We start from the raw sequence: 7,950 nt of genomic DNA, 5'->3' as shown, positions 1-7,950 counted from the left end.
GGTATTTTTCACTTCCATCCTCCTATTCCTCCTCCACTCTGCAAACGTAGCGGTTTTCAACTTCCTGACAGGCAGATCGCTCAGAGTAACTTCGAAATTGGACGTCGAGAAATGCCTTGAAAAGCGGACACTAGGGGCCACAGAGAGCTCTTATCTTCAAGCAGTGGTGTAATCCCATTACTCTGGATCAGAAGGTCACGTGTTCAATCCCAGTGCTGGACACTCGTTTTTTATGTTTTTGTTTTAAAACCCTATCCCAAACCTTAACCCCAAAATGTAATGTTTGAAGCAACTTCGAAATTTGAGGTTTGGAGAAACATGGATAAACATGTAATTGTACAGTGTGACTCTGAGAGCTTGTTGAGCGAACAGAGTTCAGTATCCGCCTTTCTCCTCGCTTCTGCTGTAGTCCCCCTTGCCATCGCCACGGGAACTAGGGCTGCTGAAAAATCGGATTTATTCATTTTTTTCTCACAAAGGTAGTGCACTGGGCCTTTAATAGTCCTGTATAAGCACACCACGCCAGTACAGGCAAAACAAGATTTGTACAGCACGCATCCCCCACCCCACCCCCAAATTAATTCCCGTGGCTATGCCCCTCTCTGCACTGTCTGTTGGTCAGTCCAAATAAATGGCCTTTGTTATTCCACGTTGTGTACAAATTTATATTCACTTTAATACAGCGAATACGCCAATAACAACGTTAATATGTCCGCCAATCTTTCACATAAAACAGTTTCCTCAGTTGCAGATGGTAAGGCTTCTGAGAATAACCGTACATCTGGAATCAATAAAGGGAATGAATGGCACTGTGCCAACTCTTCATGGGGAACAAATTAGACTTTAAGTTAATTAGAAAACGTACCTGATGATGACAGTTGTGTCTGAAAAGAACACATGCCTATTTCAAATGTAGGAATCCGATGATGTACAATGTTGCAGATACATTTCTTTTTCCAGGACCAGCAGGAAGAGAATGGTACGCGAAGAATGATGCGTAAAACACCAAAGGGTCCCAAAATTTACATTTTAGTCATTTAGCAGACGCTCTTATTCAGAGTGACTTACAGGAGCAATTAGGGTTAAGTTCCTTGCTTAAGGGCACATCGACAGATTTTTCACCCAGTCGGCTCGGGGATTAGAACCAGCGACCTTTCAGTTACTGGCACAACGCTCTTAACCACTAAGCTACCTGCCGCCCCTATGGCACCCTATTCCCTGTATAGTGCACTGATTTTGGCCAAAGCACTATGGGCCTTGGTCAAATATAGTGCACTGCATGGGGAATAGGGTGCAATTTGGGACAACACCCACATCTTCTCCACTGAGGATGGACCGTAGACACCGGTGGTAGGTAGAGGCACAGATCCAGGATCAGTTTATGCATACCAACTCCCTACCTTGACCACCAGGGGGAAAAAAAGCAAAAACGGATCTTAAGATTGGATTTCAGGGGACACTCCATCCTTCTCTAACATGGACCATGCCGAGCCAGGTGGATTGGATCTGGGGCGATAAATCACACTGATAAAACGGCCATGGTATCGTATCGGAACACACTGCACCTAGACCACAGACCTTCTTTGACTCACAACGGACGAAACACTTGTGAAATGAAGGCAGGCTGCTATATCCATCTTTTTGATTATGTTTTATAAGCTTTATGTTATATATAAAAATATTAAGATTATTTTTGTATTTTCAGGTATTCCATTCAATGTAATGCAGTCTAATATTGAGAGGGGCTCCAGTCTTTCTGTGGCTATTGTCAACTGTTACAAAATGGGTGTCAACTGTCAGCGGTAACTGTCAGTCTTAGTGTCAACTGTCAGCGGTAACTGTCAGTCTGAGTGTCAGGTTCAATGTCAACTGTCAGTGGTAACTGTCAGTCTGAGTGTCAACTGTCAGCGGTAACTGTCAGCGGTAACTGTCAGTCTGAGTGTCAACTGTCAGCGGTAACTGTCAGTCTGAGTGTCAGGTTCAATGTCAACTGTCAGCGGTAACTGTCAGTCTGAGTGACAGGTTGAGTGTCAATTTTCAGGCTATTGTGACTTGACACAAATCAGCTATGTCCACTTTCCCAACAAGTTAGACAAAAAGTTAGAGGGTATGAAATCAACTCTGTCTGAGTGTCAGTTTGAATGTCAACTGTCAGGCTGAGTGACAGGTTGAGTGTCAACTATCAGGCTGAGTGTCAGGTTGAGTGTCAACTGTCAGGCTGAGTGTCAGGTTGAGTGTCAACTATCAGGCTGAGTGTCAACTTTTCAGGCTATTGTGGCTTTTGACACAAATCAGCTTTGTCCACTTTCCCAACAGGTTAGAGGGTATGAAATCTTCCTCTCCTTCTCTGCTATTAAAATCTGAAATCAGAACAAAAATAACTTTTCCGGATCAATAATTACACCTGTATGAGGAACAGACAAAAACTTAAAGAGTATGAAAATATTCCACTACTTTTCTGCCATTCAAATCTAAAATCATAACACTTCTTCCACTACCACAAAAATACTTTTAAAGAGCTAAAGCAAGCCCCACAACTTTACTTGTAAAGTTACAATCTAGTTGTTTGTTGTTTTCCCAGTTATAATAATAATAATAATAATATGCCATTTAGCAGACACTTTTATCCAAAGCGACTTACAGTCATGTGTGCATACATTTTTACGTATGGGTGGTCCCGGGGATCGAACCCACTACCCCTGGCGTTACAAGCGCTGTGCTCTACCACCTGAGCTACAGAGGACCATATACCCTGGCGTTGAGCTACAGAGGACCACGTACCCTGGCGCTGAGCTACAGAGGACCACGTACCCTGGCGCTGAGCTACAGAGCTATATATCGTTGTAAATATATTGAAAGTTAATATCACTTTAATGTCTTTCCAGTTTCATGGTAATAGTTGACACATTAAAGCTCACAGCAGAGGAATGGTAGTTCAGTTTAGTTTATGAACTAAAATGCATTTATACAATAATAAACCAGCATTCTAAACTAACACGGCTCCCTGATGTTTACAGTTGATCATCCTGAATTGTAATAAATCACAAAAACAATAATACTGTAGTAGAAACAGTAGAAGAAACAGTATCCTACATAGGAGTACAGTCGTATACAAAATCAATGAAACAGTACATAGAAAAAAAAAACACTTATAAAATATGAAAATACAAGCGGCCATCTTGTAAAAGGTGTGAAGTAAAAGTTATCTTTGGGTTACAGTTTAGAATACACATTCATATAGTCCCTGAACAGTACGCATACACACATCAAATCACTCATAACACTAATGAGAAATACAAACACATCAATCACTGATAACACTAATGAGAAATACAAACACATCAATCACTCATAACACTAATGAGAAATACAAACACATCAATCACTCATAACACGAATGAGAAATACAAACACATCAATCACTCATAACACTAATGAGAAATACAAACACATCAAATCACTCATAACACTAATGAGAAATACAAACACATCAATCACTGATAACACTAATGAGAAACACAAACACATCAATCACTCATAACACTAATGAGAAATACAAACACATCAATCACTGATAACACTAATGAGAAATACAAACACATCAATCACTCATAACACTAATGAGAAATACAAACACATCAATCACTAATAACACTAATGAGAAATACAAACACATCAATCACTCATAACACTAATGAGAAATACAAACACATCAATCACTCATAACACTAATGAGAAATACAAACACATCAATCACTCATAACACTAATGAGAAATACAAACACATCAATCACTCATAACACTAATGAGAAATACAAACACATCAATCACTCATAACACTAATGAGAAATACAAACACATCAATCACTCATAACACTAATGAGAAATACAAACACATCAATCACTCATAACACTAATGAGAAATACAAACACATCAATCACTCATAACACTAATGAGAAATACACACACATCAATCACTCATAACACTAATGAGAAATACAAACACATCAACCAAATGTAATACATCTAATACTGACATAATATCTCCTCAGTAGACAGGGCACACTCCACAGTAGTTATAGTATATGTTGGCATCCCTTGAAACAGTCCGGTTGAAACAGACAGTAAGGGGCTGAAAAGAGAACAGCTTTGACCTTTGGCAGAACATGTAACAGTATTTGGTAACACTGTAACGTGTCCATCGTCATGTGGTAACAGTTCTTGTCCTTGAAACCAAAAATGTATCAGAGAAGCTCGCGGTGTCACAGACAGACAGACAGACAGACAGTTCCTTTGGCAGGCACGGTCACATTATTTGGCCGTTGGATGTACACAGAGAGCTAACATTAATAATATACACGTCAATCTCTCCTGGCTCAAAGTGGAGGAGAGATTGACTTCATCACTACTTGTATTTGTGAGAGGTGTTGACGTGTTGAATGAACCGAGCTGTCTGTTTAAACTACTAGCACACAGCTCGGACACCCATGCATACCCCACAAGACATGCCACCAGAGGTCTCTTCACAGTCCCCAAGTCCAGAACAGACTATGGGAGGCGCACAGTACTACATAGAGCCATGACTACATGGAACTCTATTCCACAGATTTAAAAAACAGATAAAAACACACCTCATGGAACAGCGGGGACTGTGAAGCAACACAAACATAGACACATGCATACAAACACACAATAACATACGCACTATACACACATGTATCTTGTGTTATAGATATGTGGTAGTAGAGTAGAGGCCTGAGGACACACACTTAATATGTTGTGAAATCTGTTATTGTAATGTAAAATGTATAACTGCCTTAATTTTAAAGACAGACAGAAAGACAGGCAGACAGACAGACAGACAGACAGACAGACAGACAGACAGGCAGGCAGGCAGGCAGACAGGCAGACAGGCAGACAGGCAGACAGACAGACAGACAGACAGACAGGCAGAGACAAAGACAATCTGGTGTGACTGTGACATCATTGCTCTGATATCCAAATGGTGGTAACACTTTACTTGACACCCAGCATATGTATATGTCATAAAAGCTGACATAGGTTGTCATAACCGTGTCATAATATGGTCATAACCTGTCATAATATGGTCATAACCTGTCATAATATGGTCATAACCGTGTCATAATATGGTCATAACCTGTCATAATATGGTCATAACCTGTCATAATATGGTCATAACCTGTCATAATATGGTCATAACCTGTCATAATATGGTCATAACCTGTCATAATATGGTCATAACCTGTCATAATATGGTCATAACCTGTCATAATATGGTCATAACCTGTCATAATAGGGTCATAACCTGTCATAATAGGGTCATAACCTGTCATAATAGGGTCATAACCTGTCATAATATGGTCATAACCTGTCATAATAGGGTCATAACCTGTCATAATAGGGTCATAACCTGTCATAATATGGTCATAACCTGTCATAATATGGTCATAACCTGTCATAATATGGTCATAACGGTGTCATGACCCATATATTTAGCCCTGTTGTGACATATATTGCGTTATTTTACGGCTGGTTATGACACCTACATAAGTGTACTACATAAGTGTGTCAAAACCCACAAAAACCTACCACACAAGGCAAAACATTCCATAACACCAGAGACTATGTCTCAACAGTATGTTTAAGTTATATAACATTTTCTGAAATTGACCATATTAAATTATCATTGTATAATTGTGCACACATTGATGTCAGACATGCACCAATGTCTCGTCCTGACACGATAATTCTCAATAGGACAGTGGAGATCGAATTTCAATATTGAAACTAATGTTGCAATTGTCGAGAGACAGACAGCAACGTTTGTACAAACCCCCCGTTGTTGCAAACCAAATGTTAGGCTAGAAGCAAGGGGAAATAATGTCTAGATGATTTTTACAGCAGAAATCAAGTGAATGAATTGGCCGGCTGGGCTGATGGGACAATGGATGGGCAGGGATTTCCCAGATGGAACAGAAAACGAGATGCCCATTTTTGCATCATTGGTTTATCCGTGTTAAACAGTTTTTTTTAGTATGGCTTAGAACGCGTCGCAACCAATAAAAAAATGCTTGTTTTGACCAACCCGTTGTAGAAAGTGTATTTTCTTAGTCCAAGTAAAGTGACACAGGATGGTCGTAATGCTTCATGACAGTGTCGTCAAAGTGTATTTTCTGCAAGTTATTTAAAATATGATGAAGGAAAAGAAATATGACTACAGAATTCATTGCAACAACAACAAATGATTTAAGAAACAAACTTTCAAACTAAACTTCTTGGCAGGGAAAAAATATATTTGAATAAATGTGGGTTTTGACATTTATGTAGGTGTCATAACCAGCCATAGAATAACACAATATATGTCACAACAGGTGTAAATATATGTGTCATGAGACGGACGTGAAGGATTTACTGCCGATACCGGACCAGCCCCAAATCCCAGTCATTCACATGAAGAAGAGATGCCGATACAGGGGACGCAGGTCCGGGTGCCTTGTGAGAATTCGTCGGCGATTGGGTAACCCGCCTCTACCATCCGTCCTATTGGCCAACGTGCAATCACTGGAGAATAAACTGGATGAGCTCCATTCGAGACTATCATACCAACGGGACATTAAAAACTGTAATATCTTATGTTTCACCGAGTCGTGGCTGAACGACGACATAGATAATATACAGTTGGCTGGTTTTTCCGTGCATCGGCAAGACAGAACAGCTGCCTCTGGTAAGACGAGGGGTGGCGGTCTGTGTCTATTTGTCAATAACAATAACAAAATCTAATATTAAAGAAGTCTCCAGGTTTTGCTCGCCTGAGGTCGAGTATCTCATGATAAGCTGCAGACCACACTATTTACCAAGAGAGTTTTCATCTATATTTTTCGTAGCTGTCTATTTACCACCACAATCCGATGCTGGCACTAAGACCGCACTCAACAAGCTGTATAAGGCCATAAACAAACAAGAAAATGCTCATCCAGAAGCAGATCTGTTGGGGCGGTTTGCGAATTGGAGTGGGTCTAGGGTTTCTGGGATGATGGTGTTGATGTGAGCCATGACCAGCCTTTCAAAGCACTTCATGGCTACAGATGGGATTGCTACAGGTCGGTAGTTATTTAGGCAGGTTATCTTAGTGTTCTTGGGCACAGGGACTATAGTGGTCTGCTTGAAACATGTAGGTATTACAGACTCGGTCAGGGACAGGTTGAAGACACTTGCCAGTTGGTCAGCGCATGCTCTGAGTACACGTCCTGGTAATCCGTCTTGCCCTGCGGCCCTTGAGTATGTTGACTTGTTTAATCGGCTATGGAGAGCATGATCACACAGTCGTCCGGAACAGCTGGTGCTCTCGTGTGCTTCAGTGTTGCTTGCCTCGAATCGCTTAGAAGTAATTTAGCTCATCTGGTAGGCTTGTGTCACTGGGCAGCTCACGGCTGGGCTTCCCTTTGTAGTCTGTAATAGTTTGCAAGCCCTGCCACATCCGACGAGTGTCAGAGCCGGTGTAGTAAGATTCAATCTTAGTCCTATATTGACGTTTTGCCTGTTTGATGGTTCGTCAGAGGCCATAGCAGGATTTCTTATAAGCGTCCGGGTTAGAGTCCTGCTCCTTGAAAGCGGCAGCTCTACCCTTTAGCTCAGTGCGGATGTTGCCTGTAATCCATGGCTTCTGGTTGGGGTATGTACGTACGGTCACTGTGGGGTACTCAGATCCTCAAAAAGTTATACAGCTGCACCATCGAGAGCATCCTGACTGGTTGCATCACCGCCTGGTATGGCAACTGCTCGGTGTCCGACCGCAAGGCGCTACAGATGGTAGTGTGTACGGCCCAGTACATCACTGGGGCCAAGCTTCCTGCCATCCAGGACCTCTATACCAGGCGGTGTCAGAGGAAGGCCCTCAAAATTGACAAAGACTCCAGCCACCCGAGTCA

This window comes from Coregonus lavaretus, assembly GCF_964263955.1.
Source record: "Coregonus lavaretus genome assembly, chromosome: 24".
In the NCBI taxonomy this organism is placed as follows: Eukaryota; Metazoa; Chordata; class Actinopteri; order Salmoniformes; family Salmonidae; genus Coregonus; species Coregonus lavaretus.
The sequence above is the reverse complement of the archived record's forward strand: the minus strand, read 5'-3'. Positions refer to the sequence as shown.